Source organism: Lynx rufus, unplaced genomic scaffold, assembly GCF_022079265.1.
Source record: "Lynx rufus isolate CCGP_SWC_20201006 ecotype Redwood Valley unplaced genomic scaffold, mLynRuf1.p SCAF_6, whole genome shotgun sequence".
Taxonomy (NCBI): Eukaryota; Metazoa; Chordata; class Mammalia; order Carnivora; family Felidae; genus Lynx; species Lynx rufus.
The window spans coordinates 61835218-61849194 of NW_025814878.1; positions in this window are offsets into that span (position 1 = coordinate 61835218).

Consider the following 13977-nt stretch of genomic DNA (forward strand, 5'->3'; position numbering starts at 1 on the left):
TATATGATTTTCTGCTTTAGAGACATTTCTTTGCCCCGGAAACCTAGATGTCCACAGTGAGATTCTCCCACCAGGTCCTGCAATACACTCCATATGGTATCTTTTTCCACAGAGATTCTTCCATAAGATAGTCCCAGGCTTTTGGCCCAAGAGTTGGTACTGCTTCCAGTGAGACCTGGAACTACTGCAGAGCTCTTTCTTGCTCTTGACGCTGTGCAAACAGGACAGCTATCCAAATTACCCAATAAGAAACTTGGAAAAGTGTCATATATTGTCCTAGATCACGGATAGGCCTACCTGTTGTTCATGTGATGGCATTTATAAGACAAAATAATTTATTCCTTACTTTGTATGGGATATCTGGGGTATCTTGTCATTTCACAGAACACTAGACCCTTAAAAATGTGACTGATACAATGGGTATCTGAATATGCATAGGGATTATCAAAGCTGAGTTCCAAGTAGAACAAAATATTAATAGTGATTTAATAACTAGGCACATAGTCCCGTAATTACAAACACCAAAGTAACATTAAATGCTCCCAGAGGACAAAAAAAGATATATTGCTTAAGAATTAAGTGAGCTATAGGAGCAAAATAATCTTAAAAACGAAGAGTAAAGGGGTGTCTGGGTGTCTCAGTCAGTTAAGTGACCGACTCTTGATTTCGGCTCAGTCATGATCCCAGGGTTGTGGGATTGAACCCTGTGTCAGTCTCCTCACTGAGCATGAAGCCTGCTTAAGATTCTCTCCCTCTGTCTCCCCCCACCCCCTGCTTTTGCCCCTTCCCCCTGTGCTCTTCCTCTCCCTCTCTCTCTCTCTTTCAAAAAAAAAAACAAAGAGCAAAATTAGAAGACTTATACTACCTAATTGCAAGAACTTAGTATAAAACTACAGAAATCAAGACAGTGTAGAGATGGTGTATAGATAATGAAAAAAAATAGAGTTCAGAAATATATCCACACATGTATGGTGGATTTTGTACAATGATATTAAGCTATTCAGTGGGAAAGTGTAGTGTTTTCAATAAATATTTGTGGAACAACTCGATATCATTATGAAACAATATTTATTTTTAAAATGTTTATTTTTGAGAGAGAGAGGAGAGAGAGAGAGAGAGATTGGAAGGAACAGAGAGAGGGAGACAGAGGATTCAAAGTGGCTCTGTGCTGACAGCAGAGAGCCCAAAGTGAGGCTTGAACTCACGAATGGTGAGATCATGACCCGTGCCAAAGTTGAATGCTTACCCAACTGAGCCACCCAGGTGTCCCATGAAAAAGAAATTAAACCTTAATCTCTATATCACACTGTACTCAAAAATAATTATTTTAAAAGAATATATAGGAGAATAGCTTTTCTAATACAAAGACAGCAAGAAAGGAACATACTTTGCATGTTTGAAATGTAGTAAAAAGGCCAGTTTGATTAGAATATACAGAACATGGTAGACCGTAGATTACATCAAGATGTAGAGAGGGACCAGATTGTGTGAAGTTTTATAAATTACATTAAGAACATTGATTTTTATTACATGTGTAATTAGTAGCCTCTGGTGTAATTTAAGCAGGGGACTGATGTGAGAGGATTTATGTTTTAAAGGGGTCACTTTGTTTCTGTGTTGGAGATGAATTTGTAGATAAGCATAAGTGGAGGTAAGGACCCCATGAGATCATTGCATTACACTGGAAGAGGGATGAAGAAATTTGGACTGAAGTTTTGATAATTAAAATAGTGCGAGGTGGTTAGACTCATGTAATTTTAAAGATAGTGCTAGCAAAAATTGCTAATGAATTAAAAGTGAGATGTATAAATGTGAGAAAAATCAGAGAGTATTCATAAGAAAAAATTTCAGAGGAAAGTTGATTTGGTGAGGGCATGTGATGATCATTCATTTCACTCCGGCCATGCAATGGTTATGATTTTCTGTAGACAATGAAGTCTGGAGCTAAATGAGAGTTCTTGTCTGAAAATATACAATGGAGACTGGTTAGTACCTAGATGTTATCTGAAATTTAAGAAAGGGATTTTGGAGGGGCGCCTGCGTGGCTCAGTTGGTGATGCGTCTGACTTCGACTCAGGTCACGATCTCACGGCTCATGGGTTCGTGCCCCACATCAGGCTCTGTGCTGACAGCTCAGAGCCTGGAGCCTGTTTCAGATTCTGTGTCTCCCTCTCTCTCTGCCCCTCCCCGACTTGTATTCTGTCTCTGTCTCTGTCTCTCTCTCTCTCAAGAATTAATAAATATTAAAAACAAAAATTAAAAAGAAAGGGATCTTGGAGTAGCGGGGAGCAATAAAAAAAAGGTTACTAAGAAATTCCCCAAAGCATTAAGAGAGAAACCAACTAAGACATTAAAGTATTTCAAGAATAAAGGAATGACTAACTTGCAGAAAGTTTGATTTGAACTGATCACTGGTTTCAGAAACATGTACATTTCTGTGAATAACTTTGAGAACAGATATTAAAATGTTGCAAGTGTGTAGGTGCTAATGAATGAAAAGACCATTTTTTTGCTAAGCAGTTTAGAGCAGAAGGTAAAGACAAATTAAAAAAAAATCTTGTATTTTCTAAACTTTGTTCCATAGGAAATATAGCACCCATATTTGTTTTAGAGTAGTGACACAATCAAAAGAATATTTTAGCCATCTGAACTACATCTGCACGAAGGACACTGAATGAAAATCACTGTGCCAATCCCAATGAATATATAGAGCTGTGAGAGATAATCATAAATGTTGTCCTAATCCACTAAATTTTGGAGCAAATTGTTCTATAGCAAAATGATAACTGAAGCAATGGTTAACATTCATAACAGAAAACAGAAGCCAAAAAAACATACCAAAAACCTACAACCTTGGTCAAATTTTTGCATGTAATAAAACATCCCTACATCCTTGACATCTAGGAGTCTTTCCTGCTTTTAAATTTTCCTTTCCTAAGGGTATTTCAAGCTCAGAATTTCCACATTGCCATTTTCTTCGAGATTTCTTCTTGTTCTCTCCTCTACCAAAAACTCTATTATCCTTTTTTTTCCCCAAAAAACTGTACTACAGGCTTTCTGCACAACATAATACTTTACAAATGAAGACAAAATTAAATAATTGTGAGAAAATTAAAAAGTGTGCTTTTTGGGCGCCTGGGTGGCGCAGTCGGTTAAGCGTCCGACTTCAGCCAGGTCACGATCTCGCGGTCCGTGAGTTCAAGCCCCGCGTCGGGCTCTGGGCTGATGGCTCAGAGCCTGGAGCCTGTTTCCGATTCTGTGTCTCCCTCTCTCTCTGCCCCTCCCCCGTTCATGCTCTGTCTCTCTCTGTCCCAAAAATAAATAAATAAATAAACGTTGAAAAAAAAAAAAGATTAAAAAAAAAAAGTGTGCTTTTTTTCCTGGTTGTTGCATTACCATGTTAAACTTCCAGGAGAAAAATATATGTCACAATTAAATATGATACATATATTTGTGTATATAATTTGGTATGTATTAAGCTCTGATTAGGAACATAAATTATATTATTTCATCTTTTCTATAGGAAAATATATTTAAACATAATGAACTTAAACCCAACCACTTAAATCATTAAAATAAAAATATTTTTTATCTCTAAATAACTGCATAAAAATAAGATTTTTATTATTTCATTTAAAAATTCTTCAACCACAACATGATCATCTCATAGTTTTAGGACTTTTTAAACATTAGTTTTCATCTTTGAATGTCCTGTTAATTTTTTAAAAATTAATATAGCCTCATGGTTTAAAATATGTTAAATATAGAGCATCACTAAGATTATTTTAAAATATCACTCTAAGTAAAAAAAAGAAAAAGAGAGAGAGACAGAGACAGAGAGAGAGGGGGGCGCCTGGGTGGCTCAGTTGGTTATGTGTCCGACTTTGGCTCAGTTCGTGATCTCACAGTTCTTGAGTTCAAGTCCCGTGATGGGCTCTGTGCTGACAGCTTAGAGCCTGGAGCCTGCTTGAGATTCTGTGTCTCCCTCTCTCTCTCTGCCCCTGCCCCGCTCACACTCTGTCTCTCTCAAAAATAAATAAGCATTAGAATAACATTTATATATATAAAAAAAGAGATAAAACTTTTTTTGCAAAAAAATCTTCAAGTATTTTCAAAACATTAGAAATAAACTTTATCCCCCCCCCCAGTATCACTAAAGTATGCTTGTATTTATTTAATGATAGTATTTTGATCAGCTTTTTTTTCTTTTTTGTATCATTTTACTTTTTGCAGTTTTCTTTGGAGTGTGCCTCCTCCTGGTGTAGCTGCTGCTTTGTGAGCTCTGTGATGGGCACTCTGAATTCTGCGGTGTTATTCCAGATATTGTTGCCTTCTTTTGAAGTGTGTGGTTCACATTTCACACAGATCCTTTAGAATAATTTCCCTGCGTAGTGGGAAGTTTTTGACGTGTTGGTTTTCTGGAGTCCCTCGGCTTTAAACTTGGCTCAGAGCAGATGGTACTGCTAGAGAGAGCAGCAACACGGCTTTGGGCTTGGAAATGGAGTGTACACATGATGCCTTCTCCCCTCAGGTCTGCTATGATTGATGGGACTTTGGAACTAAAAACAGAAAAATGGATTCTTCACAATTGGCTATTTGCTGATTTAAAAAAAAAAGAAAGAAAGAAAGAAAGGTCTCAAAGAAGAATGGGACACAGTTCATTGTTTCAGTGCCAAATAATAGTCCCTTGCCATCCAGAGTGACTTGCCTCTAAAAATAAAGCTTTAAAACTGCTGAGTTTAAGGAAGCCTATAATAATAAATGTAAGGAAAATGAAATAGTTGTTTTTGTTCTAAAATGCCTTTTAGCATTCTTATTGTACAGAATGGAAGCTAAATGGCACTTAAGCCCCTGCTCTAAGAATAAAAATAAAGGAAAAAATGAAACATAAAGCTTCAGTGCTGTGTTTTGATACTAAAGAGTATCTGAAGAAGATGTTCAAATGGGCAATTGATGGTAAATAATTAGAAACAATACCATTACTGAGAGGGTGACGTATACATCAGAGATGGGCATGTGGGAAGGAAAGAGAGAGAAATTCAGGTCAATTCTTCACTATAGTTTATAATAATTCCCACAAATCATAGCAAACAATGTATTAAATGGAATAGAGACTGTACAAGTAATTATATAGAACCAGCAAAGGGGAAAACATTAAAATCATAGCAAACCATTTGCTATTCGATAATGTATCTACTAGGACATGAACACACATACACATACACGTGTATTTTTTTTTCTTTAAAAAGTGGCTCAATATTTCTTTTATAGGTTTGTTCAGAAAACCTTTACCTTGTAGTCTATCAACTTCACTCTATTAGGAAGTCTAAAAAGACCCATACTTATATAAATATAGGGTAAAGTAACACCTTGTAGCAGAGACTGCCCCCATTTTCTAAAACACAGATTCATTGGGATCCCAAGGCACTAAGTAAGGATGGGTTAAGACGATAGACCAGGGAGACCCCATTGAAGGTCCAGTGGAAGGAAAGTTGTAGCGTAGCCTAGTGATCAATGGGCATAGTAAGTACAGTGGTGGCAGAGAATGTAAATTCCTTTAGGTCCAATAATTCTTTTAACAATTTTTTACTCTTTCCTGCATACTAAGTACTCTCTGATTATTAGCTCCACAAATCCTCCCAGGAAACACAGGAAGCTTGTTTTATTATACCCATTTTATAGATGAGAACACTGAGGCTTGGTCCGGAGAAATATCTTGCTCAAGTAAGAAACTTATTAAGCAAAATTACAACTCAGGACATCAGATACAAAAGCCCTAATTCCCTATGTAAATAAAAATTTTATGCAACACTAATCAGTGAAATTAAAGATTTTTGTCCTCATTACTATACTCATTGTCTAGAACAGGACTGGTAAATACAACATAAATAATTGTTGAATAGGGAGTGAAAGAAATTAAATAAATAAATAAATAAATAAATAAATAAAGTAAAAAATACTTTTCTAATAATGGAATAAAGATTTTGAAATTATTATATTAATTATACAACATATTAATTAAAATGTGATGCAAAAAAGCTAAAAGTGTGAAAATGCACTCTTTTGTAACATGAAAAACTGCCAGTGTTTCATGCTATGTAAAATATAAACATAAAAAGGAATTTTGCACATAAAAAATTAAAAATTCTAGGGGCAGCTGGAAGAGTATGTTTTGTTTTGTTTTTTTTCTGGTTAATTCTTCATTTCTTCTAAAGTAAGTCAGCTCTTAGTATGTTCTTTCCTTCTCTTAGCCAGTTATTTTTCTATGGCTTCTCATTTTTTTTTTTACTTAAATAGAATTTCAGCAATGAGCTGTTCATGGCATTTTTTAACTTTGGGATTCTATTTCTAAACCACAGAAGAATGACAGAGCTAGTGATTTTCAGAAAGAAGTATTATGGCGATGAGTATGGAATTAACCTGCTAACATAAATAGAGAAATTGGTATATTTTTTTCTCTAAAGATATTCTGATTTATATGAGAATGCCATGGAATAGTAACAAAAAGAAAAACCCAGCATCTGCCAAATTTCAAGCTATTTAAACATTGGATGTATTCCATCATTTTGTCCACAGTGTTTTCTAATAAAAATATTTTGTTTCAGAATAAATGCTTAATATCTAAAGTGTTCTTTGCTCTCACAATGTTAATAATATAATCAAGTATTACTGATTAACTTTTTGCTCGGCATAGCAGAGAATTACTGATATAAGCATTTCCATATGTTAAGAATTATCTTTTTTCTGCAAACTTTCCAAATATCTTTATTTTTCTTGATTAAGCTTTTAAACTTTGACTTTTTTGTTCTATTTTATGAATACTGATGTTTCAAGATGGCTATTTTGCATTTTGATCAATTCACTGCATCTCTGTGCTATATGAGGAAACTTCTTTCTCAGTTTGTTTTATGGATCCTATGAACATGGGCAAACTGCCACACAATGTACTCCTGAGTTTTGCGAAGTTGGTAGATTTGTGTAACCACTACTACAATGAAAATGCAGAAGATTACCATCATCCCAAAATGTTTCTTTATAACCCTTTCTGGTCCATTCTACCCTCACTACGACAACTACCAAACTTTCATTTGTCACGATGATTCTATTGGTCTCTGCTAGATGTTAAAATAAATGGAATCATGCAGTGTGCGCTCATTTGTGCCAGGCTTCTTTTTGCTCAGGATAATGTTGCTAAGATGCACCCATGTCAATGCATCTCATCAATACTTCGTTCTTTCTACTGCTGAACACTATTCCGTTTATGAACATACCATTATTTTTTTTATCCATACAACTGTTATATTTATGTTGTTTCCAGTTTGGACTTCTTAGGAATAAAGCTGTAGTAAACATTCATGTTCAAATGTTTCTATGGAAAAAAAAATGTTTTCATTTCAACTAGCAGTGGAGTGGCTGGGTCTCATGGTAAGTATATGTTTAACTTCATGAAAAAATTGCCAAACTGTTTTCCAAAATGCTTGTATAATTTTACAATCCCAACAGCAATGTAAGAAGAGTTTCAGTTGCTCTGAAATCTTGCCAGGATTTGGGTTTTGCCAGTCAATTTATTTTAGACATTCTAAAATGTGTATAGAAGTTTTTCATTCTGGTGTTCAATGGTACCTTCCCTGATGATTGACACTGGACATTTCATGTGCTTTTTGACCCTTCGCCTATCTCATGTTGCAAAGTGTCTGTTAAAACATTTTGTTCATTTTTACTGAGTTGATGATAACTGGGTTTTAAATGATACTTCCATATTCTGTATGTTGTCATTAATGAGATATATTTAGCGCAAATATTTCCTTCCATTGGTGGCTTGGCCTCTTATTTTTTGAACAGTGTTTCTTGTTGAACAGAATTACCTAATTTTTATGGAGACTAGTCAATTTATTTTTTTTTGATCTATAAGACATTTGCCTATCCTAAGGAAATGAAGATTTTTCTCCTATGTTCCCCGATGTTTTCCATAATGTTTTATAGTTTATCCTTTATGTTGGACTATGATCTATTTACAGTTAAAATTTGTATATGTATATACAAAATGTATAAAATTTGTATAAATTTGTCTATGGTATAAACATTTTTAAAACTATTCTTTCTCTCAGAAATCCCATTAAATTCCTCTACTAAATTTCCCTTGGAAATATTAGTAAAAATTCATTTGTATATGCACAAGTCTATTCTCTTCTGTTGAGCTGACCTAGCTTGTCTTTAAGCCAAAACCCCAGGACCTTGCTTACTGTACTTTATAGTAAGTCTTAAAATCAGATAATATAAATTCTCTTAACCTTGTCCTTTTATTTTAAAATTGTTTTTGCCATTTTAGGTCCTTTGTATTTTAATATAAACTTTAGAATCAGTTTGCCAATTTCTATAAAAAAATCTTTCTGGAATTTTGTTTATGGTCTATAAACATATAGAGCAAAATTGGGAGAATTTACAGTTTCACTATCTGCATTTTCCAATTTATAAGCATTACATATATTTCATTTAATTAAATTTTCTTTTTTTTCTCTAGTAATGCTTTTAGTTTTTATTGTACAATTCCTGCATGTTTTGTTAAATTCAACTTAAAATGTTATATTGTTGACTATTATAAATTATATATTTTCATTTCTCAGTTGGAATTATTACTAGTATATTAGATTTTTTTTCATATATTGACTTTCAACTTGCAACACTGCTAAACTCATTTATTATTTCTAATACCTTAAGTATATACTTTTTAGGGCTTTCTACATGCCCAAGTGGATCATGTACACATAGATAGCTTTATTCCTTTTACAACCTCCAATTTTATTTCTTTTTCTTGCCTTATTAAACTGACTAGGACTTCTAGAATAACGTTGAACAGGCATGGAAAAATGGGATTTTTAACTCTATTCCCCATCTTATGGAAAAACATGCAATGCTTTATCTTTAAGAATCCTACTTCATGTTTATTATAAGAAGTTTAAAATATAAATTATATTTCCCACATTGATCGCATATATTTTTCTTCTATTTATGCTATAAGCTCCACAAAACATTATTATTCAATTTTAAATTATCAATGATATTTATAAATGATTTGATACAAAGAAGAAAGAGAATTTGAAAACATGTATTTATTCACATAGTTCTTAACTTGAGGTGCTCTGCATTCCTTGGTGCGGATCCAAGTTTCCTTCTGCTTATTTTAATAACTTTCCTTAACACTTCTTTGATTGTCTATAAAAGGATAGGGCAGATATGCTTTGATTGTCTATAAAAAGCTTTATTTTATCTACATTTTGAATGGTAATTTTTTAGGTGTAGCACTCCAAATTGGTGGCTTTTTTTTTCAATAATCTAAAGATTTTGTTCCATTTTATTGAATAAAACACTATTTTTATGACCCAGTCAGCTGTCATACATATCATTTTTAATAGATATCATTTGTCTTTTCTCTCCCATCCCACCCCTTGAGCCACTTCCAAGGCTTACTTCTTATCAGTTTTTAGAAATTTGATTTGATTATGCCTTGGATTGATCTTTTTTATAATTATTTCTGTTTGAAATTCGTTGAAATTCTTAATGTTGTGAGTTTATAGATTTCACAAAATTAGAAAAGTTCTGGCCAATAGTTCTTACCTCCTGCCCTCTTTTTGTACTTTACTAAATGGTTACTGATTCTTAGTTCACTTTCTTATGGTTTTTATTTCTCTGTGTGCTTTCTTTGGAATACTTTATATTGCTATGTTTTCTCATTCACCAATATTTTCTTACAAAACATCTAACCCTCTATTATAATAATTTTATAGAAAATGCATTTCATTTGGTGTATATTTTTCACCCTTAGAAATATGATTTGTTTTTTTATACCTTCCATTTCTCTCATCATGTCTATGTTTTACCTTCTTCAAAGTATGAAGTCTATTTATAATAATGTTTTTAATGTTTTAATCTCCTAATTCTATAATCTGTATCATTATATCTCTATCATCTGTACCACAGGTCTATTTTTGTTGATTATTTTTACTAGTTACGGGTCAAATATCCTCCTTTTTACTCAGTACTAAACACTTAGAATTTTATGCTATTAAGGGCTATAGTCCCTTACATTTTACATACATACATTTTATATGCATACATGCATTTTAGTTACACAACAGTATCCCAGATACTGTTATGTTAATTTAGATCATTTTGATCCTCCGTGACTTGTTTTAAGCTTGGTAGCATGTGTTCAGGGAAGTCTTTAGTCTAAGTCACAGTCTAATTAGTTGTCCCCATAACTGAGGCAATCAGCTTTTGAGGATTCTACATGATGCCAGTATTAAAAGGACATTAAACTTTGACTAGGAGAAACAAAATTTACTTCCAGCAGTGTGTGAGCTTCAGGGACTGTTCTGTTCACTTTTATTAAAGTATTCTTTCATCAACCCCTCCCTTGGGTACTTCCCTCACATGTTCAGATAAGGATTCTGTCAAAGACTTGAGGTGACCCCTTCACAGATCTCTCTCTTTTTGCAGCTTTTTTCACTCTGATGTTTTGCTCTGCAAATTCTAGCTTCCATGGCCTCTCTAAATGCCAAACTGTATATTCTCTTCACAGTGAGAGTGTTGTGCTTTGTTTGGCTCTCCCATCTTATACTAGAGCTTGGAAACTCTCCAGGCACTAAAGTAAGATTCTCACAAAGCTTAACTTATTTATTCTCCTTTTCTCATGAATCATTCTTTGCTTCTGCCTATTAACTAACAACACAATACCATTGTTTCATAAATTTATCTAAGTTTCCAGTTTAATTTAAGGTGTAGGGTAAGTCTGGTATTCGTTACTCCTTCAGAACAGGTCTCAGCTAAGCATGTAGATAGGTTGTGTTTCACTTCTCATCTCACTTATGAAGCAATTTTTACGTCTCAAATATTTTTCTTTCTTTTCCCATAAATTCATTTCATTTGTAGTTATATCTTTGTATTTTGTGATGTTTGAAGCTGCCTTAAATTTCTTTCTGTATGAGACAGAGTATAAATACATTCATAAATATATACATAAATATACCTAAAAATGTAAAGAGATAATTTAAAAAGAAAATATTTTCAAAGAGATGGTAAACTCATTAAAAAAAGTTGACCAAATATCTATGTTAAATTTTTTATCATGACTAAGATATTTTTGAGCAAATTAGAGACAAGAAGTTTCATTTATTTAAATTAATAATATTAAAAATAGTAATTAAAAATGTGAACTTTTAAAAGAGACAAGTGGTTTAATAAAAAATCATAGTCATAGGATACATAACATAAATTTCATTGAGTCAACTGATAAGCCATTGGGGGATAAGATGTTATAACTACCTCAATACACATTACATAAAATAAATATATATTAAATTACTGAAAGTAAAAGATAATATTTTTTAATTTATTTTTTTTTAATTTACATTCAAGTTAGCATATAGTGCAACAATGATTTCAGGAGTAGATTCCTTAGTGCCCCTTACCCATTTAGCCCATCCCCCCTCCCACACCCCCCCCAGTAACCCTCAGTTTGTTCTCCATATTTAAGAGTCTTTTGTTTTGTCCCCCTCCCTGTTTTTATATTATTTTTGCTTCCCTTACCTTATGTTCATCTGTTTGTATCTTAAAGTCCTCATATGAGTGAAGTCATATGATATTTGTCTTTCTCTGACTAATTTTGCTTAGCATGATACCCTCTAGTTCCATCCACATAGTTGCAAATGGCAAGATTTCATTCTTTTTGATTGCCGAGTAATACTCCACATATATACTACATCTTTATCCATTCAACCATCGATGGACATTTGGGTTATTTCCATACTTTGGCTATTGTTAATAGTGCTGCTATAAACATTGGGGTGCATGGGCCCCTTTGAAACAGCATACCTGTATCCCTTGGATAAATACCTCATAGTGCAATTGCTGGGGCATAGGGTAGTTCTATTTTTAATTTTTTGAGAAACCTCCATACTTTTTTTCCAGAGTGGCTACATCGGTTTGCACTCTGCAAAAGAGATCCTCTTTCTCTGCATCCTCACCAACATCTCTTATTGCCTGAGTTGTTAATGTTAGCCATTCTGACAGGTGTGAGGTTTTATCTCATTGTGGTTTTGATTTGTATTTTCCTGGTGATGAGTGATGTGGAGCATTTTTTCATGTGTTGGTTGGCCATCTGGATGTCTTCTTTGGAGAACTGTCTATTCATGTCTTTTGCCCATTTCTTCACTGGATTATTTGTTTTTTGGGTGTTGAGTCTAATAAGTTTTTTATAGATTTTGGATACTAACCTTTTATCCGATATGTCATTTGCAAATATCTTCTCCCATTCCGTAGGTTGGCTTTTAGTTTTGCTGATTGTTTCCTTTGCTGTGCAGAAGCTTTTTATTTTGATGAGATCCTAATAGTTCATTTTTGCTTTTGTTTCCCTTGCCTCTGGAGATGTGTTGAGTAAGAAGTTGCTACGGCCAAGGTCAAAGAGATTTTTGCCTGCTTTCTCCTTGAGAATTTTGATGGTTTCCTGTATTACATTTAGGTCTTTCTTCCATTTTGAGTTTATTTTTGTGTATGGTGTAAGAAAGTGGTCAAGGTTCATTCTTCTGTATGTCGCTGTCCAGTTTTCCCAGTACCACTTGCTGAAGAGACTGTCTTTATTCCATTGGATATTCTTTCCCACTTTGTCAAAGATTAGTTGGCCATATGTTTGTGGGTCCATTTCTGGGGTCTCTATTCTGTTCCATTGATCTGAGTGTCTGTTCTTGTGCAAATACCATACTGTCTTGATTATTACAGCTCTGTAATACAGCTTGAAGTCCAGAAAAGATAATAATTTAATGTCCATATTATACTTGTGAAGGCTTGCAAAATATTTTTATATGCATAATTTTAGGATCAGGAGTCTTTCTAAGGTATCAGAAACTCAGGGGAAAAATAGAAAGTCTGATAGACTTGATGAAGAAGATTAAAAACGCTGCATGTCATATCATCCATAATGAATTTGAAAACAAGCAATGGACTAAAAACAATTATTTAAGATGAATGTAACAAAAGTAGCTTAATTATTCACATTACAAGGGGAGTCCTGTATATCTACCCAAAAATAGTCAAATAGAGAAATAAGTAAAGTATGTGACCAGGCAATTTGAAGAAGAAATGAACAGAATGTCAACCTGACATGGAGACTAAGGTGCATATCAGGGAAATACAACCTAAAACAACAATGTGATACTTTTTTCCATCTAAACTATTAAGCCAAATCCTAAGAAATCACATATTTTAAATTATTTAGTCTTTGAAATGTGTGAGGAAACTATATGAGCATGAACTGAAATCTATTTGGCTATATTAGTGAAGTGCAACTTACAGAAATTCTATGATCCAGTAATTCTGCTTCTAATAATATACAGTAGTCCAATAGTATAATTGTAAAACTATGCATTATATTCAAATATTTAATACATGCTAACAAAACCGGTAAATAATTTAAATGTCCATAAAAAAAGAGACATATAATTTAAAAGTGTGTGTGTATTTGTGTGTGTACATATATACATATATATGTGTATATGCTTATGAGTATATGTACAAGCACGTGTGGGTAGATAGATAGTTAAATCTATGATAATGTTTAGGTTTGAATGTTGGTTTTACCAGCTATATAAGCTAGGAAAACCATCAGCATATTAATTCTCAATTGTGTCCAGTGTTTTTCTTTTCAACTTTCAATATATTTGCATTGAATTAAAATTTCAATATAAATAGAGGTGAATTTTTACCAAATACATAAGCATGAATATTTTGCATAAATATGTGATTTGAAAAATAAAATATTAGCCCTATTCCAAAATACTTTTTGCAGTGTCATGTTTTATTCATAAGCTTATCATCAATATAGCTTTAACTATTCAAAGAAAGTGGTAGGTGGCACTTGGGTGGCTCAGTCAATTAAGTGTCCAACTCTTGATTTTGGCTCAGGTCATGATCTCATAGTTTGTA